The sequence below is a fragment of the Acinonyx jubatus genome, chromosome C1, assembly GCF_027475565.1.
Source record: "Acinonyx jubatus isolate Ajub_Pintada_27869175 chromosome C1, VMU_Ajub_asm_v1.0, whole genome shotgun sequence".
Taxonomy (NCBI): Eukaryota; Metazoa; Chordata; class Mammalia; order Carnivora; family Felidae; genus Acinonyx; species Acinonyx jubatus.
Genome location: NC_069381.1, coordinates 64061276 through 64079098, shown reverse-complemented (window position 1 = coordinate 64079098; position 17823 = coordinate 64061276). Strand labels below are relative to the sequence as shown.

General features: G+C 34.9%; 1 protein-coding gene across 8 annotated transcripts in view; it reads left to right on the top strand.

Annotated features, from left to right (window-relative positions):
- Positions 1-17823, top strand: part of ZZZ3 (zinc finger ZZ-type containing 3) — a 110470-nt gene that overhangs the window by 27060 nt on the left and 65587 nt on the right. For 6 of the 8 annotated variants that reach the window (XM_053214266.1, XM_053214262.1, XM_053214263.1 and 3 more), the window contains exons 2-3: positions 13219-13353; positions 14954-15101. The gene's annotated coding sequence lies outside the window, so the exon portion shown is untranslated. The other 2 variants (XM_053214264.1, XM_053214265.1) reach the window with 2 other exon arrangements.

Below are 17823 nucleotides of genomic sequence, written 5' to 3'. Positions count from 1 at the left end.
GTAAAATTTTGGTAGGTGCTTGGGTAGCTCAGTCAGTTAAGCGTCAGGCTCTTAATTTCGGAACAGGTCATGATCTCACAGTTTATGAGACCCAGCCCTGTCTCAAGCCCTGAACTGACAGCACGGAGCCTGCTTGGGATTCTCTCTTTCACTTTGTCTCTCTAATAAACATTTAAAGTAAAGTTTTTTACTCTGCACATTTAGATCCATTGTGTGAATTGATTTTTATGTGTGGCATGAGGTAGTAGTCAAAACATGTTATTCCATATGGATATCCAGTTGACCCATTATAATCTATTGAAATAACTTCTTTCTCCACTGTACTGTAGTTTCACCTTTGTCATAAGTCAGATGGCCATATTTGCTCATACCTCTGTTAGTTAAAGGTAAAAAGATGAAGAGGGGCACCTGGGTGGCTCACCTCAGGTTGTGATCTCCAGATCCTGAGATCAAGCCCTGCATAGAGCTCTGTGCTGAGTGTGAAGCCTGCTTGGGATTCTCTGTCTCCCTCTCTCTGTCCTTCCCCGGCACGCGCTCTCTCTCTCTCTCTCTCTCTCTCAAAATAATTAAATAAACTTTAAAATATTATTAAAATAAAGGTAGACTTGTTCCTTTAAGCATTTAAAAATATTGTGATGACTAAAATTCAAAGTAAAGATAATTCCAGAAGAAAAAATTTTGATCTTAATCTTTGCCCACGTTGTGTCAGTATTATATATTTAATAATAACTGTTTAATTGCTTGCTTTTTGTAAGTTTTCTATTCTAGGAGATAAATACAGTGATTGGTACTTCCAGTATCAAGCCTTAGGCACTGCCAGTGTTTAGGCCTCACACCTCTCCATAGATGGATATCTTTTCCTTCTTAAAAAAATATTTTTTAATCTTTATTTAGTTTTGAGAGAGAGAGAGTGTGGAGGAGGGGCAGAGAGAGGGGGAGGCACAGATCCAGAGGAGGCTCCAGGGTCTGAGCTGTCTGCACAGAGCCCAACATGGAGCTCAAACTCATGAACAGTGAGATCATGACCTGAGCCAAAGTCAGAGGCTTAACTGACTGAGCCACCAGGCCACCCACTTTTCCCTCTTTATCAACCCAGAGAGGGAATGACTTGGTAGGAGAAACTGAATGACTTACAGAGAAGTATGAAACTCTTTTCTAGTTCTGTGTTAAATAATGTGATTCATCAAGCAAGAAACCTACTACAGAAAACAATAATAGATCTGTCAAGATATCTTCTTTTGATTAGCACGGGGTTCTCACATATTTTGTAGAAGTATTCTAAAGTTGTTATGGATATTCTCAAGTAAATCTTAACTTCTGGAAAACATACTGTTAACTGCCATTTGGAGGAAGTATTAGCTTAAGATCATGTATCATTTGTTTTCTAGACATAACCTATCTTATTTTCTCCTGGAAGAAGTTCTTTTTTAGTTTTATCATAGTGCAGAGAGCTAACAGAGTCTCATGGATTGAACCCTGATTTAAGCAATAAGACCTAGGTTCCAGTTCTGACTCCATTAATTGTGTGATCATAGGTGTTTCTTGAGTTTGTTGCCACATATAGGAAATGAAGATGATGCCTAGCCTACTTTTGAAGTTATTGTGAAGGTATAATGAGAAAGTTCTTTTGTTATTGTAAAACACGGTATCAGTAGAGTGGTTAAGACTGTTCTGCCACTTGATTAGCTGCGTAATGTTGGGTGAAGTATTTAACTTTTAAGCCTCAGTTTTCTCATCTGTAAAATGGTAATAATAATAGTACTTGCTTCCATAGGTTTTTGAGAGTTTTAAATGAGGTAATGCAAATAAAGTTATATACATTTACTGGTTATGCACTATATGTTGCGGGTACTCTATATAAATTCTTTTATTTAATTCTCAGGACAGTTCTGTGTGGTTGGAATGCTTTTTTCCCATTTCACAGATGAGGACTGAATATCATAGGTTAATCACTCAAGGTAACCAGTAAGTTGTTTAGCTGGATGGGAATCTAAAACATGTGTCTTTTTGCCTCAGTATACCAGGTTGCCTTTCATGTATATGCTGTAGGTGCATCAACACTATATAGACAAATCACCTTTGATTCACGTTTACAGAGTTTTTCGAAGACTGAGTTTTGTGGATAATCCACTGTTTTCACAAATCTTCTTTCCCAGTCTTCCTAGCTTTCTTTAATTTGCTCAATAGGCCAGAACTGCTGCTACAAAAATAAACATGCTTTGTTGATATATAATTAAGAACAGTTAATGGTTTGTTTACAAACCACTAGACTCCTTGAGTCTGGCTGTGTTAGCTATTACAGAGTGACTTTAGATTGCACCTCTCGAAAGGGAAAAATACTCTGAATTTATTATTTGTAAGAAGCTTACTTTAAGGTGAAGTGCAGAACTGTAATGACTTTATAGCTGAGAGGAAAAAGGTCATAAGATCCAGAAATGAACAAGTACCTAGCCTTAAGTATTTCTGGGTGAAGTTTCTTGATGTTGAGTCTGAGAAAGTAGGAAATAGTCATTATATTTAAAGGAAATCTGGAGTACTGTATTGAGATTTTCTCCACCCCCCCCTTTTTAAAAATGAAGTCCATTTTTTGAACTTGGAAAACTAGTAAGAGACCTTTAAATTGTTCTTAATCAAGGTATCTCCTATATAATTTCCTTTCACAGTTATCAAATGGGTACCATTGAAATGAACTCTTTCACTTGTTGCCATATATATATATATAAAGTCTTTTTAGAAAAAGCGCTTCATTTTAGTTTATTTTTAACTTTTATTTATTTTTTAATGTTTATTTTTAACAGAGAAGAGTGCAAGTGGTGGAGGGGCACAGAGAGGGGGACAGAGGATTAGAAGCAGGCTCTGTGCGGACAGCAGAGAGCCCAGTGAGGGGCTCCCACTCATGAACTATGAGATCATGACCTGAGCCAAAGTTGGATGCTTAACTTACCAAGCCACCCAGGCACCCCTATGTGTTTATTTAAAATCCATTAAAAAAATTTTTTTTTCGCGTTTATTTATTTTTGAGAGACAGAGACAGAGCACAAGCAGGGGAGGGGCAGAGAGAGAGGGAGACAGAGAATCTGAAGCAGGCTCCAGGCTCTGACCTGTCAGCACAGAACCTGATGTGGGGCTCAAACTCACAAACTGTGAGATCATGACCTGAGCTGAAGTTAGTTGGATGCTTAACCAACTGAGCCGCCCAGGCACCCCTTAAAATCCATTTTTAAAAGACAGTTTTCATGTAAATGTTTGTGTATTTGGGACTAAAAGATTTTCTATTGACAAGTCATCTGTGAAGTTGAATTTATAAATTAATGGGAAAATAATATAGCGTTTATGAATTTTATCAACACCTGGGAATTTATCTTCTATATGGAGTTAGACACAGGTGTTTATGAAAAATAATTTGTTGTGTGTTTGTAGTTCACAGGAACACTGTCTTTCAAACTTTAATCCTTCTAACTTTATTGTTTTTGCTCTATGTGGGTATAATCCATATAAATTCCTTACTTTAGACTTTGACTTTTTTGCCTAGCCTCAATTAAAATATTAAAAAAATTTTTTTAATGTTTATTTATTTTTGAGAGAAATAGAGTGCAAGCAGGGGCAGAGCAGAGAGAGGGAGAAACAGAAACTGAACCAAGCTCCAGGTTCTGAGCTGTCAGTACAGAGCCGACTGTACTGGGGCTCAAACTAACTAACTGTGCGATATGACCTGAGCTGAAATTGGATGCTTAACCAACTGAGCCACCCAGGCACCCCATCTCTCTTTTCCTTTCTTTCCTTTTTCAGGACTGTATGGTTAAGCATCCCACTCTTGATTTTGGCTCAGGTCACAATCCCATGGTTCGTGGGATTGAGCCCCGTGTCAGACTCTGTGCTGGCATCACGGAGCCTGCTTGGAATTCTCTCTCTCTGTCTCTCTCTCTTTCTCTCTCTCCCCCCTCCCCATTTCTCTACTCCTCACCCGCTCCTGCTATCTCTTTCTCTCAAAATAAATAAATAAACTTAAAAAAAAAAAAAAAAAGAAGCTAAGGTTTTAACCTGTATTCCTGGAAAGGTGTTTTTATTTTTTAGGTATATTTTGGAATAACTATATTGACGAGTAATTTACTGCACGATAATTTAAAATATGCAATTTGATATGTTTTCATATATGTATATACTGTGCAGCCATCACCACAATCAAGGTAATGAACATAGCCATCTCTCCTCAAAGTTTCTTCTTGCCTTTTTGTAATCTTTTCCTCTTGTTTTTCCTCCCCCACCCTTACTTGACCCGGGCAACCACACTGATCCATCCTCTTTTTGTCACTATAGGTGTGGAGGTGGATTGTTGTCAAATGCCTTTTTCTGTATTTGCATTGGAGATCTTACGGTTTTTTTTTTAGTCTGTTAATAGAGTGAACTATACTGAATCAACCATATATACATATAAACCACTCTTGTGTTTTGGAGCTAAACATCATTTGATCGTGATGTATTATCCTTTCATACAGGCCTACCTCAGCGAACACTGCAATAAAGTAAATATCTCAATAAAGCAAGTCAAATGAATTTTTTGTTTTCCATTGTATATAAAAGTTATATTTATACTATACTGTAGTATATTAATTGTGTAATGGCATTATGTCTACAAAAACAATGTATATACCTTAATTTAAAAATGCTTTGTTAAAAAATGCTACCCATTACCTGAGCTTTCAGTGAGTGATAATCACTTATTACACATCATTCTAACATAGAATGTAATAAAAAAGTTGGAAATACTGGGAGAATTACCAAAATATGACACAGAGACAGAAAAGGAGCAAATGCTGTTGGGAAAATGGCACCAATAAATTTGTTTGAGTCAGAGTTGCTACAAACCTTCAATTTGTAAAAATGTAGTATCTGTGTAGCACAGTAAAGCCAAGTGCAGTGCTATGAGATATGCCTGTGTGTTGTTGGAATCAAAAATATTTGTTTAGAAGTTTGCATCTGTGTTCGTGAGGAGTATGGGTTTATAGTTTTGTTTTCTTGTGTTGTTTGTGTCTAGCTTTGATATCAGAGTAATGCTGGCCTCATAGAATGAGTTGAGAAAGTATTCTTGTTCAGTTTTCTTGAAGAGTTTCAGTAGATTGGTATTTCTTCCTTAAATGCGTAATATGTAGTATAGTCAGAATTCACCAGTGAAGCCCCCAAGGCCTTGTGTTTTACTTGTTAGTAAGTTTTTAACTACAGTTTCTTTAGATGTATTTAATGTATCCATTTCTCTTTGGGTGAGCTTTGGAAGTTTCTGAACTTTCAAGGAATTTGTCCATTTCATCTAATTTATTTACTTTGTTGACATGAAGTGATTTATAATCTCTTTTAAAAATTGATATGGCATAAAAATTGAGATATAATAAAATCCACCCTTATTTTAAAGTGTACAATTCAGTGATTTTTAGTATATTCACAAAGTTGGTGCAACCATTACTAGTATCTAATTGCAGAATACTTTTTTATTTTTAATGTTTGTTTGTTTTTGAGAGAGAGAGCACAAGTGGGGGTAGGGGTAGAGAGAGAGAGGGAGACATAGAATTCAAAGCAGGCTCTAGGCTCTAGGCTCTGAGATGTCAGCACAGAGCCTGACATGGGCTTGAACCCATGAACTGTGAGATCATGACCTGAGCCGAAGTCAGATACTTAACCAACTGAGCCACCCAGGCGCCCCCCAGAATACTTTTATCACTCTAAAAAGAAACAGGCACCTGGGTGGCTCAGTCGGTTAGGCATCAGCGTTCACCCAAAGTCATGATCTTGCCGGTCCTGAGTTTGAGCCCTGCGTAAGCCTCTGTGCTGACAGCTCAGAGCCTAGAGCCTGCTTCAGACTCTCTGTCTCCCTCTCTCTCTCTCTGCTCCTCCCCCACTCACACTCTGTGTCTTTCTCTGTAAAATAAATAAACATTAAAAAAAAAAAAAGAAACATTATACCCATTAGCAATCACTTTCAACCATTTCCTCCCACCTCCAGTCTCTGCAGAGTCACTAATCTCCTTTTTGTCTCTATGAATTTGTCTGTTCTAGATGTTTTATATCCGTGGAATCATACGGTATGAGACCTTTTGTGACTGCCTTTTTTTGCTTAGCATAGTAATGTTTTTACAGTTCATCCATGTTATAGCATGTATCAGCACCTCACCCCTTTTTATGGCTGAAAAATATGCCATTGTAGACTAAACTTTTTTTTATCATTCAGCAGTTTATGGACATTTCAGTTACTTCCACTTTTTGCCTATTATGAATAATGCTGCTATGAACATTTGGGAACAAGTTTTTGTGTGAAACCTGTATCCTTTTTCTTGCCTTTGTATCCAGGAGTGTAATTCTTGGGTCGTGGGGTAATTCTATGTTTAACTTACTGAGGAACTGCCGAACTTTTCCAAAGCAGCTAGCTGCACCATTTTGTATTCCCGCTACCAGTTTTATGTTATGCCACATTCTTGCCAACACTTGTGTTATCCATCTTTTTATTACCTTTATTTTAATGGGTATGAAGTGGTATCTCATTGTGGTTCTTACTTGTATTTCCCTGATGGCTACTGATGTTCAGCATCTTTTTATGTTCTTACTGGCTATTTGTACATCTTCTTTGCGGAAATACCTGTTCAAGTCCATTGCCAATTTTTAAATTAGATTGTCTTTTCGTTATGTTGTAAAGGTAGAATTTTATAGACCAGTGATTTGCAAATACTTTTTTCTCATCGTTTGGGTTGTCTTTTCATGATCTTGATGGAGTTCTTAGAAGCATAAAATGGTTTGATTTTGATGATTCTAGCTTATCTGTATTTTTTTTTACTTTTGATTTAAAATTTTTAATTGTAGAATATACATAACATAAAATCGACCATTTTAATCGTTAAAAAAAAATGTTTATTTATTTATTTTGAGAGCGTGTGATCAGGGGAGGGGCAGAGGTGAGAATCCCAAGCAGGCTTTTCACTATCAGAGCAGAGCCTGATGCAGGGCTCAACCTCATGTACTGTGAGATCATGACCTGAGCCAAAATCAAGAGTCAGATGCCCGACTGAGTCACCAGAGGCACTCTTAACCATTTTTGAGTGTACAGTTTAGTGGCATTAAGTATATTCGTGTTGTTGGGCCAGCCATTACCACCATTAATCTCCAGAACTTTTTTCATTTTGTAAACTATAACTCTGTACCCATTACACAATAACTCCAGTTTCCCCCTTTTCCTAGTCCCTGGTAACCACCATTCTGTTTTCTCTCTCTATGAATTTGACTACTCAAGGCACCTCATTTATAGGTAGAATCATACAGTATTTGTTCTGGGTTGCTTTATGCTTTTACTGTCAAATGTAAAAAAACTTTTATCCAGGGTCATAAGATTTATACCTATGCTTTCTTCTAAGAATGTTATTTCGGCTTCTACATATAGGTCTTTGATTCTTTTCGAGTTAATTTTTATATATCACATAAAGTAGAGGTCTAACTTCTTTTGCATGTGGATATCCAGTTGTTTCAGCACCATTTGTTGGAACGATTATTCTTTACCCATTGATTTGTCTTGGTACCCTTGTTAAAATAAATCTTTTAAGTATAGAATCTATAGTAATAGTACTAATTTCTTATCTAAAAATTGGTGATTTGTATTTATTTTAACCTAGTCAGTCTGGCTAGAGATTTATTAGATTTGTTGATTTTTCTTAAAGAACCAGCTTTGGGGGGGGGGGGGGTTCCTGACTGGCTCAGTTGGTAGAGCATGTGACTCTTGATTTCAGGGTTGTGAGTTCAAGCTCCATGTTGAGTGTAGAGCCTACTTTAAAAAACAAAACAAAATTAAAAGAAAACTCCGTTTCTTGAAAAAGAAAAAACAAAGGACCACCTTTTGATGTATAAATTTTTCTGCCTTTTTAATAAAAAGTTGGTTATTACTTATTTATTTATTTATTTATTTTTGCCTTTTCTTTATTATTTCTTGTTTTTATATGATTATATTTTCTTTTTCCAGTTTCTTAAGGCAGAGGCTTGATGTCATTGAGTTGAGACCTTTTGTCTTTACTAATGTATGCTTACTGCTGTAAATTGTCCTGTAAGTACTGCTTTTGCTGTATCTAACAGATTCTATTTTTTTATTTTATTTTTTTAATGTTTGCTTATTTTTAAAGGAGAGAGACAGCAAGCATGAGTAGGGAAAGAGCAGAGAGAGCAGGAGATACAGAATCCAAAGCAGGCTCCAGGCTCTGAGCTGTCATCACAGAGCCTGACGCAGGCTTGAACTCACAAACTGTGAGATCACGACCTGAGCCAAAGTCGGATGCTCAACCAACTGAGCCACCCAGGCGTCCCCTCACAGATTTTAATATGTTGTAGTTTTGTTTTCATTTTCAGTTCTATAATTCTCTAATTACTCTTTTGACTTTTTTTTTCTTTGACTTTTATGGGTTATTTGAGATATTTGGGGAGTTTTGAGATATATTTTTATTACTCATTTCTAATTTAATTCCTTTGTAGTCAAATTATGTGTTTTGAATCCTATAAAATTTATTATTCTTTCCAAATAACTTTTTTCAAATAATTTAAACTACTTTTAAACTGTTTTTAGACTATTTACAGTTGAAGGGTTACTATAAAGTGACTCTTGATATAGGTAAGTTTAAACCTGCTACTTCCTTTCTATTTGTTTTTTGTTTCTTCTACATGTTCTTTATTCCCTTTTTCCTTTTGTTCTGCCGTATTTTGGATTTTTAAAAAATTATTTTATTTCCTTTGTTGGCCTATTAACTATCACATGTGTTTCATTTTGTTTTTCTTTTATTTATTTTTTTCGAAGTTTATTTATTTTGAGAGACCGAGAGTGCAGGCAGGGAAGGGGCAGAGAGAGGGAGAGGGAGAATTCCAAGTAGTCTCTGTGCTGTGGCACAGTGCCTGACACGGGGCACTATCCAATGAACTGTGAAATCATGGCCTAAGCGAAAATCAAGAGTTGGACGCTTGACTGAGACACCCAGGTGCCCAGTTTTTTTTTTTTTTTTTTAAATGGTTGCTTTAAGTTTTATAGTATACATCTTTAATTTATCACATGCATCTTGACATGTGGTATTATACCACTTCACATGTAGTATTAGAGTCTCTTGGGTCTTGTGCTACTACAGTTTACTTCCATTTATGTTATAAATCTCGCAATGTATTGGTATCATTTTTGGTTGAAACAGTCAATTGTCTTTTAAAGAGATTTAAAAACTAAGGGGAAAAATCTTTATATTTAGTCTCATTTACCATTTCTTGTGCTTTTCATTCCTTTGGATAGATCCAGACTGCCACCTATTACCTTTTTCCTTCTGTAACTTCCTTTAACATTTCCTATAGTGCATGTCTGTTGGTGATGGATTCTTTTTAACATTTACAATTTGAGATCATCTTTACTTCATCTTAGTTTTTGAAAGATATTTTCTCTGACAGTTGAATTCTTAGTTGGTAGTTTTTTTCAATACTTTAAAGATTAAATTTCACCTCTTTAACCTCTTTGATCTTTAGGTTTATAATTTCCGTGAGATTTGTAAAGTTTTGGGCCATTATTTTTTCAGATACTTTCCTACTTCTTTTGGGTGCTCCACTTATCCATATACTGAGATGCTTGATATCCTACAGCTTATTTATACTTTTTTTTCAGTCTTGTGTTCCTGTTTTGTATAGTGTCTGTTGCTAGGTCTTCCTGTTCATTGACATTTTCTTTGCAGTGTCTAATCTGCTGTTAATCCCAAACAGCATTTTTTATTACTAGAACAATCAAATTTTTATTTTTTTTTATTTAAAAAAAAGTGTATTTATTTATTTTGAGAGACAGAGTGTGTACATGTGTGCCAGCCAGGGAAGGGGAGAGAGAGAATCTCAAACAGGCTCCATGCTGTCAGCATGGAGTCTGACATGGGGCTTGATCTGACAAACCACAAGATCATGACCTGAGCAGAAAATAAGAGTCGGCTGTTCAACTGACCACTCAACCAACTGAGCTGCCCAGGCACCCCTTCATCTACTTTTTTGAATGTATGAACTATGTTTATGATAAGTGATTTAATGTTCTTGTCTGGTAAATCTATCATGTATGGATCATTTTCTGTTGATTGATTTTTGGCATTATGAGTGGTATTTTCCTTCTTTGCATGTCTTCTAATTTTTTTAATGTTTATTTTGAGAGAGAGAGGGTGCACATGAGTGTGAGCAGGAGAGGGGGAAGAGAGAATTCCAAGCAGGCTCCACATTGACAGTGCATAGCCTGACACAGGTCTTGAACTCATGAACTAACTGTGAGATGATGACCTGAGCTGAGATCAAGAGTCGGATTCTTAACCGAGTGAACTACCTACGTAGGCGCTACCCTCCCCCCTTTTTAAGATTTTATTTTTAAGTAATCTTTATACCCCAGATGGGGCTTGAACCCACAACCCCAAGATCAAGGTCCAGAAATTCCTCAGGTGTTTGAAAACCAATAAGCTAAAGCACTTCACAGACGTAATCTCTTCTGAACTTCACAGTAAGCCTGAGAAGTACACTACTCCTGTTTTATAGATGAGGAAATGAAGCAAAAAAGAGTGAAGTGGCTTACTCATGGTCCGATAGTTGTTAGTTATATTTGATGATAAGGAATCATATTTCTGTCTCCTTCTATCAAACCTGATGCTTCTGTTACCTCTCTGTTGACTATGAAATAGGCTTATCTCTAAATTCTGTTAAAGATACCCAAAAACACTGAATCTGTGGTTCCAAACAACTTAGGGATCCAGAAAAGTGTGCTTTTCTTTGTTTATACTTTGCACCAAATATTCGAATTAGCTCTCTATAGCAACTGACTGTGATAAGCTAAATTGTCTAGCAAAGGTGTTTCTGTCCCAGACCATTATCTTAATCCTTTGAATGTCCTTGTTTGTTTCTTTTAAGATCATTTAAAGACCTGGAATAGTGCACAATTTAATATTTTCATTTATAACACCTGAAGAATTTAATATTTTCATTTATAACAACTGTACTAATATGAGTCCATAGTATAACTTGTTTTGAATTTTTTCCAAGTTTTATAAAACTAAAAAATATTTTCAGTGTCTTATAATTTAGGTTGCATTTAGCTCTCAGAGTTCACAGTTTTGTAGTAAGTTGTGTAGCTTACAACTTTGTTTAATCAGAACTGGTAATAGTTGCTAGTGAGATTTTCTGTAGTCTTTTGAAGTGATTTCATATGTGCCATGAATCTTAGATCCTGTAATCTATTTAACACAGTAGTACCAGTGTTAGACTACAACTACTAGGAAAAGTAATTCTTTTCAGTCAAGATTGGTTTTGGATTTGCTTTTGGAATTCTTGAATAGTCAATTGATTTTATTAGTATGTGAAAACAAGCAAAGCTCTGTAGCCAGGAATAAATAAGAAGGCCTTAGGAATAGGATTTAAATGGTTTGTTTTCCATTTTGGATGCTTTTAAAAGACAAAATAGCTAAGTTTTTCAAACTTCTGGAAGTTACTATAGTTAAATAATTCAAACAAAAAATTGTATCTTGTCACAAATCAAACTAGTTTATCTGCTCCATTGGAAATGCTATAGTGAATGAGAGAATGCAATGTAGGGAATATAAGAATTTTGGCTAATTTAATTTGCTTGTTATAAAAGACTTTATAGCAACTTTTAAATTTGGGAATACTTGGATCTGTGTTAATTTTTTTTTTATGACATTGTTTATCATTTGTAAACAAATGAATAAACTTGTTTTAAGTGCTTGATATCAGTTTCTTAATCACTATTTACTTTCTCTGTTTTCATTGAAACATAATTGATATAACATATTAATTTCTACTCCATTGTAATGAAACTTTTTACTGATAAGATCTGGCAGGTTGACAGATCTATTTTATCCATAAAACAGGTATAAGGCTATCTGCATTTTGTGTATAGATTAAAAAAAATTTTTTTTTAATGTTTATTTTTGAGAGAGAGAGCACAAGTTGAAAAGGGGCAGAGAGAGAGGGAGACACAGAATCCGAAGCAGGCTCCAGGCTCTGAGCTGTCAGCACAGAGCCTGATGAGGGGCTGGAACTCACAGACCACGAGATGGTGACCTGAGTCAAAGTCACACTTTTAACCGACCGAGCCACCCAGGTGCCCGTCTGTGTAGATTTTTGCTCTTTCTTTTTATTACATAAGAATTTGGAATGGCACACAATGGTAAATCATTTAAGAATGATATTCATAGGTTTATTTCTATGATATATATGAATGAGTTTTTTGTAGCTCATGTTTTTCTTTTAATAAACTGGTTGAAATGATTTAAAGTTTTATATAATGCTTTTTGTCATGATTATAAACACATTGGTGTGTTTCTCAGAGTTGTAATCTATAACTAAGTCTTATGTTTTTAAGAAGCTTACTTTTAGGGAATGTTTGGATAGTTTCATCTTGATTTATTTCTTCACTTATTTTGTCACGTTTATTTTCTATTTACTTCCAAAATAATGTTCACAAACTATTCATAGAGCGATAATCTAAACAAGACAAAATCATTACTTTAGAGGATATGGAATGTTTTAAAGTCACATTTAAGAGAAAGTCATGATCTTTTTTACTGCATTCTTTAAAAATATTTTTTTTAATGTTTATGTATTTTTGAGAGAGAGAGCGTGCACATGAGCCAGTGGGGGCTGGGGGGCGGGGTGCAGAGAGAGAGGGAGACACAGAATCCAAAGCAGGCTCCAGGCTTCAAGCTGTTAGCACAGAGCCCAATGAAGGGCTCTAACCCACAAACCGTGAGATCATGACCTGAGCCAAGTCGAATGCTTAACCAACTGAGCCACCTAGGTGCCCCTATTCCCTAATACTATTATAAAACACATGAAAAATTCTTTTGTATTAATCCCTGAGCAAACTATAGGCTTCTGGGAAATGAGGTATGTCTTCATTAGTAGTCAGAAAAGAAATCTAAGGAGCTCTTAAATTTGTAAGAATTTTAATTTAGAATTAGATTTTGAAATGTTTTATGTGGGTACTCTGAGAAGCATTTGTATGATTGTTAGCAACTCATCTTAGTCTATTGAAGATAACACATATTTTGTAGGCTAATATGAGGAATTATTTGTGAAATTGATAGAAAATGCAGTGTGTTGTCTAAGTGTTTGGAAATACCGTTTTTGTCCACAAATTTGTAAACAGTAACACATCCATAGTGACTATATTGTGGTTTCCCTTCACAGATACCAAGTTGTGCTAGTACATCCATATAAATAATTAATACCTGAAGTCTCAATGTAACATGGACATTAACAGTGATGACAAATAAATACAGACGCTTGGGAATCAAATACTAGGCGAAAAACACTTTTAAAAAGGTAAGAAAATAAGTAATCTTAATTAAGGCCAAGTGGGCTTTAGTTAGTAGAAGCCATTGACCAAAATTTCTTTTTCAGTGTATCAGGCTTTTCAGAAACACGTCTGGGTAATCCTGTGTATCTTAATACTGGTAGAACTCAGCTGTAAGTATCAGTTCTTGTGTGAAATGACAGTTGCAGATATCCTTGCCTGGTAAATATCATAACAAAAGAGGTTCCTATAGTGCACACCCAGTCCACAATGGGTAGTAAGGTGGCTGACTAGAACTTTGAATAGAGTGCTAAATTGGGAGTGTCCATGTATACTCAGACACATCTTAAATTGTGCATCCTGCCTCTGATGATTGCCATCCCCACCACATACTTATAGAATGTAATGTTTTGCTATGTTTGTGAAAGGCGTTCAGGTTTGGATATAAAGGAGTTGGCAGTTGGAGTCTTTGTTGTAAGAAGAGTGAATTTTCAAGTCAAGGGTTACTTTTTGTAGGATTGTGTTTGCGCTGTGCACCCTCCTGTTAATTTAGCATATTTCTTAATGCAGTATTAAATGATTTTGTTTAGACATTTTTCCTACCTTGTGTTTTTCAAGAATTTACAGGGCACATTTGGGAGAGGTTGCATCTGTAGATATTAGATGTTAGTACTGATCTCCTAGCTGATTAAAACTGTAATCTTTTTATATTTAGTAGGCAGTAACTCTAGATTACAAGGTTTGTTAACTGTCTCGGTTTTAAAATTGTAATCCTTCACTGAAAATAGTGTCACTTTTAGAATATTTACTTTCATGTTTATAATAAAGGGACAATCTGTCATAAACATTGCTAGTCTTTTTTCTTGTGTTCTTCCTTTTTTCTAAATGGGCACTCATAATAATATTTAGCAAGATTCTCTGAAAAGGATACCATAATATATTATTATAAAGTAAAATTCTTAATTAACCAGCCTGTCCAAGAAATGGAGTGTAATTAGATTAATTAAAATATCTGGCCAACTGGGTACTTACTAAAAGAAAATCCTTACTGTTTTTGTCCTAACTGAAAATCCATAAGCCAAAAATAATAAAAGTTTCTCTTTGTAATAGAGTCTTATGGCACTTAAGTAATCATCAAGGTTACCATGTATGGATATTTGAAGACTTAGTTGATTCTTTGGTGTGCATAACTTACATTATTTTTGTTGTTCAGTCCCTAGTTTTTCATATTTGAAGGCCAAAGCTTGGGAAAGCCTCTAGAATAAGAGTAATAGATTATATATTCTTATTTATATCTTGTTAAAGGCAGTCTTTGGGTCACCTCAAAAAAATATTGCTGTAGACTCTAGGAAAGAATGGAGTCACATTTTGATGCAAACTAATAATGAGTTGTTATAAGGATTTGGTATATTTGAAGCTCTTTTTGATTTGTTTTTGTTGGTTTTTAAAAATTCTGTTGCGGTTCCTTAGTATCTCTTAGTAACTATGGAGTTACTAAGAAGTATCAAAGATGTTATTTTGAATAGATACTCTGTTACCTACTATTTCCTCTTATTATAGGTGGGTAAATCTGTTAGCATAAGTTAATTTGTTTCTTTAATTTTTTTTATTATTTTATTTTAACGAAAGGAATTTAGGAGGTTCTAGTATTCTCCATGGCTGAAGCTGAGAGTCTGAAACCCTGATGCTTAAGCTCTATTCTAGATCATAGCTCCAACTCCTTCAGGATATAAGGAAAAGATAATATTTCCACAATGATAGATCTTTGGTTGTTCAGGTAAGTTATTTAGTTTTGCAGTAGTGAAGACAACTATAGTTTTGTTTTGTTTTGTTTTTCTTTTTGGTGGGGATGGTTACTTGTTATATTTCTGTATGTCTGCATGGCAAATTGTATAGTCTGGCTGGCAGTTCATAGGAGTGTGGAGCTATAGGCAATGGGTTAGGGATGAAATATTTTCCCACTCTTCCCGTTAGGGGTATAAACGAGGTGCCTAAGTATGTTGGAACTCTAGAGTATTATACCTGTCTTTGACTCCTAGGTATTTTTGATTCAAGGGGCTTTATGAAATTGCTTGGTTTCTGTTTCTCACCGGTTTTCTTTTTAAGTATGTATTCATTCAGCTTTCTATCTATGTATCTATCTGTCATCTATATCCATCTCTCTTAATGGGGAAGAAAGAAGAGATCCCTTTATGTGAGGTAGTATATAATAGAATCCATAGTTTCAAAAAGGCAAATATTAAGAACTTTAAGTTGAAATCCATAGGTGGGTCCCCAGGTTTCACTCTCCTACTTTTAACTTTATAGTGATAATTGCTCAACTGAAGAAATTTGTCGTAGAAGAATTGTATGACAAGGGTAGTCTGAACCATTACTAAACAATTTGTGTTTATGTTTTAGACAGAAGAATCCTATGGTAACACTGATCAATTGTTCTTGTTTTTGCCTTTCACTTCGGTTTGATATCATGACCAGTTTGCTACAAATTGTTCAATTAATAAAACTTAATATTGTGATAGTAAATATCAGCTAGAACATTGGTGTTAATGGAGGATTGCCAGTCCCTCAATTCCCAAAATGCACCATAGCATACTATTTTGGTAATTATAGTGGAGCAAAAGGTTATATGCATTATTTTTGAATACCTTTTTGAGATTTCTTTATAAGTGGGTGATAAGGTAGTATTCCATTAGGTGGACCATTTTAATTTAATGTTTATTATTCCTTTTAGTTCATATTGATGCAGTTTGCAGATGTGATCACAGGGGCTGGACATTTATGATTTGAAACACTGCTGATACTGTTTCAGGATCCTACAGTTAGATTTGAGGTAAAAGTAGATTCAAATTTCGGGGAAGATAGTTCAGCAGCAAGTAAATGGGTGAGATGTTAGATGTATAGGTAGGATTTGGGGTTTAATATGAGTAGACAGGCTGAAATTTGGTTGACTGTCCTTGATGTGCTCTCCAATAGGATAAGAGTTTTGAGGGTGGGAGACAGAGGAAAAGAGTCTGTTTAATTCTGGTGATTGATCATATTCTCTTCTGTCTATTCTAGAAAGTGCCATATTCATTAGTTGGTAGATAAAATATAGGAACTACATTCTAGCTGCTAGATTCAGTTTTGCCATAGGAATATGTTAACTAACAATTTCCCTTAATTCTGAAACAAGAGTGATTGAATTGGGTGCTGGCTAAGATTTTCACCATGTGCCTCCTATTTAGTTAACTAGCAAGGTTATTTTCTGAGATTCTTAGCTTATAAACAAGTCCCTTTCTGTTCCCTTAGTAATTTAATATTTGGCAGGAATATAATTTTGTGCTCCAAACCTGTTCACTGAATTTCTTCAGTAACTCTATATTATATAGCTAAAATGAGGAAAATAACTACTTAAGTCTATAGTACTTTGCTAAACATGGGAAACAATGTTAAGACTTGGTTGAGATGGTCAGGACATTTTTAGTCCCTTTTTGGTAATTGAAATTTGCACTCAACTTACTAGATAACTATAGAAAGTATGTGCCTTTGTATAAGCCTATCCAGAATAGAAAAGATGAAGAAAAAAGAAGAAAAATTATCAGAGGGAAGAATGCTCAGATTTCATTTAATCTTCAGAATGTTTACCAATTTATTACCTTAAGTGCATACAATATGTTAATTTCAGGCAAGCAATTGAGTCCTACTTTGTACTTCTTTAACCAAAGTGGTCATGGCTTGCTTTATTATTTCTAGAATCACATAAGGACTTTTAAAAGATATATTATAAATAGGTCTAATTTAATTTAAACCTGATGGCTATATGATTTTAGTAGAATACTGTCTGGATGCAGTGGTCTAAGGCAGTGCTTCTCAAATACTAGCAGGCATATAAATCACCTGGGAATCTGATTAATTGGTACATCTGGGACAAGGTTTGATATTCTGCATTTCCAGCAAGCTTCCAAGAGGTGCCCATGATGCTGGTTCTTAGGCCACACTTTGAGTTGTGAGATTTTGAGGTACCAAAAGCATCCTTGTTATAAAACAGGTTTGCTTTAAATATGGCTCAATAGCACAGGATTTGAGAACTATAAATAAAATGGACTTTATTGTAGTTGTTGAATGGAATAAGAATGCTTTTTAGGGATCAGAAGAAACAAAGAGGTTTAATCTTTCATATTTATTAGTGTTTTGATCACTGAAATGGTGAAGAAATAAAATAGGCCCTCATTATAGGTGGTGTTTTATAATTATATATATTATGTATACATACATAACACTAATAATATGAAATATTATACATATGTTCTTTACAAGTAATTCTGAGTAATAATAATAGGTTTATTTTATTAATAATGACAGGGCAGCAATTTTGCTTTCATTTGGATTGCTATGGAAAGAAAAGGGCTTAAGAGTGCCTATTATGGGTATCATTTGAGGTTTATATGTCTTTAATTGGCATCACCTTTTAAAAAGTAAAGGTTAACAGATTCTTTTTTTATATAAAATATTACTATTGC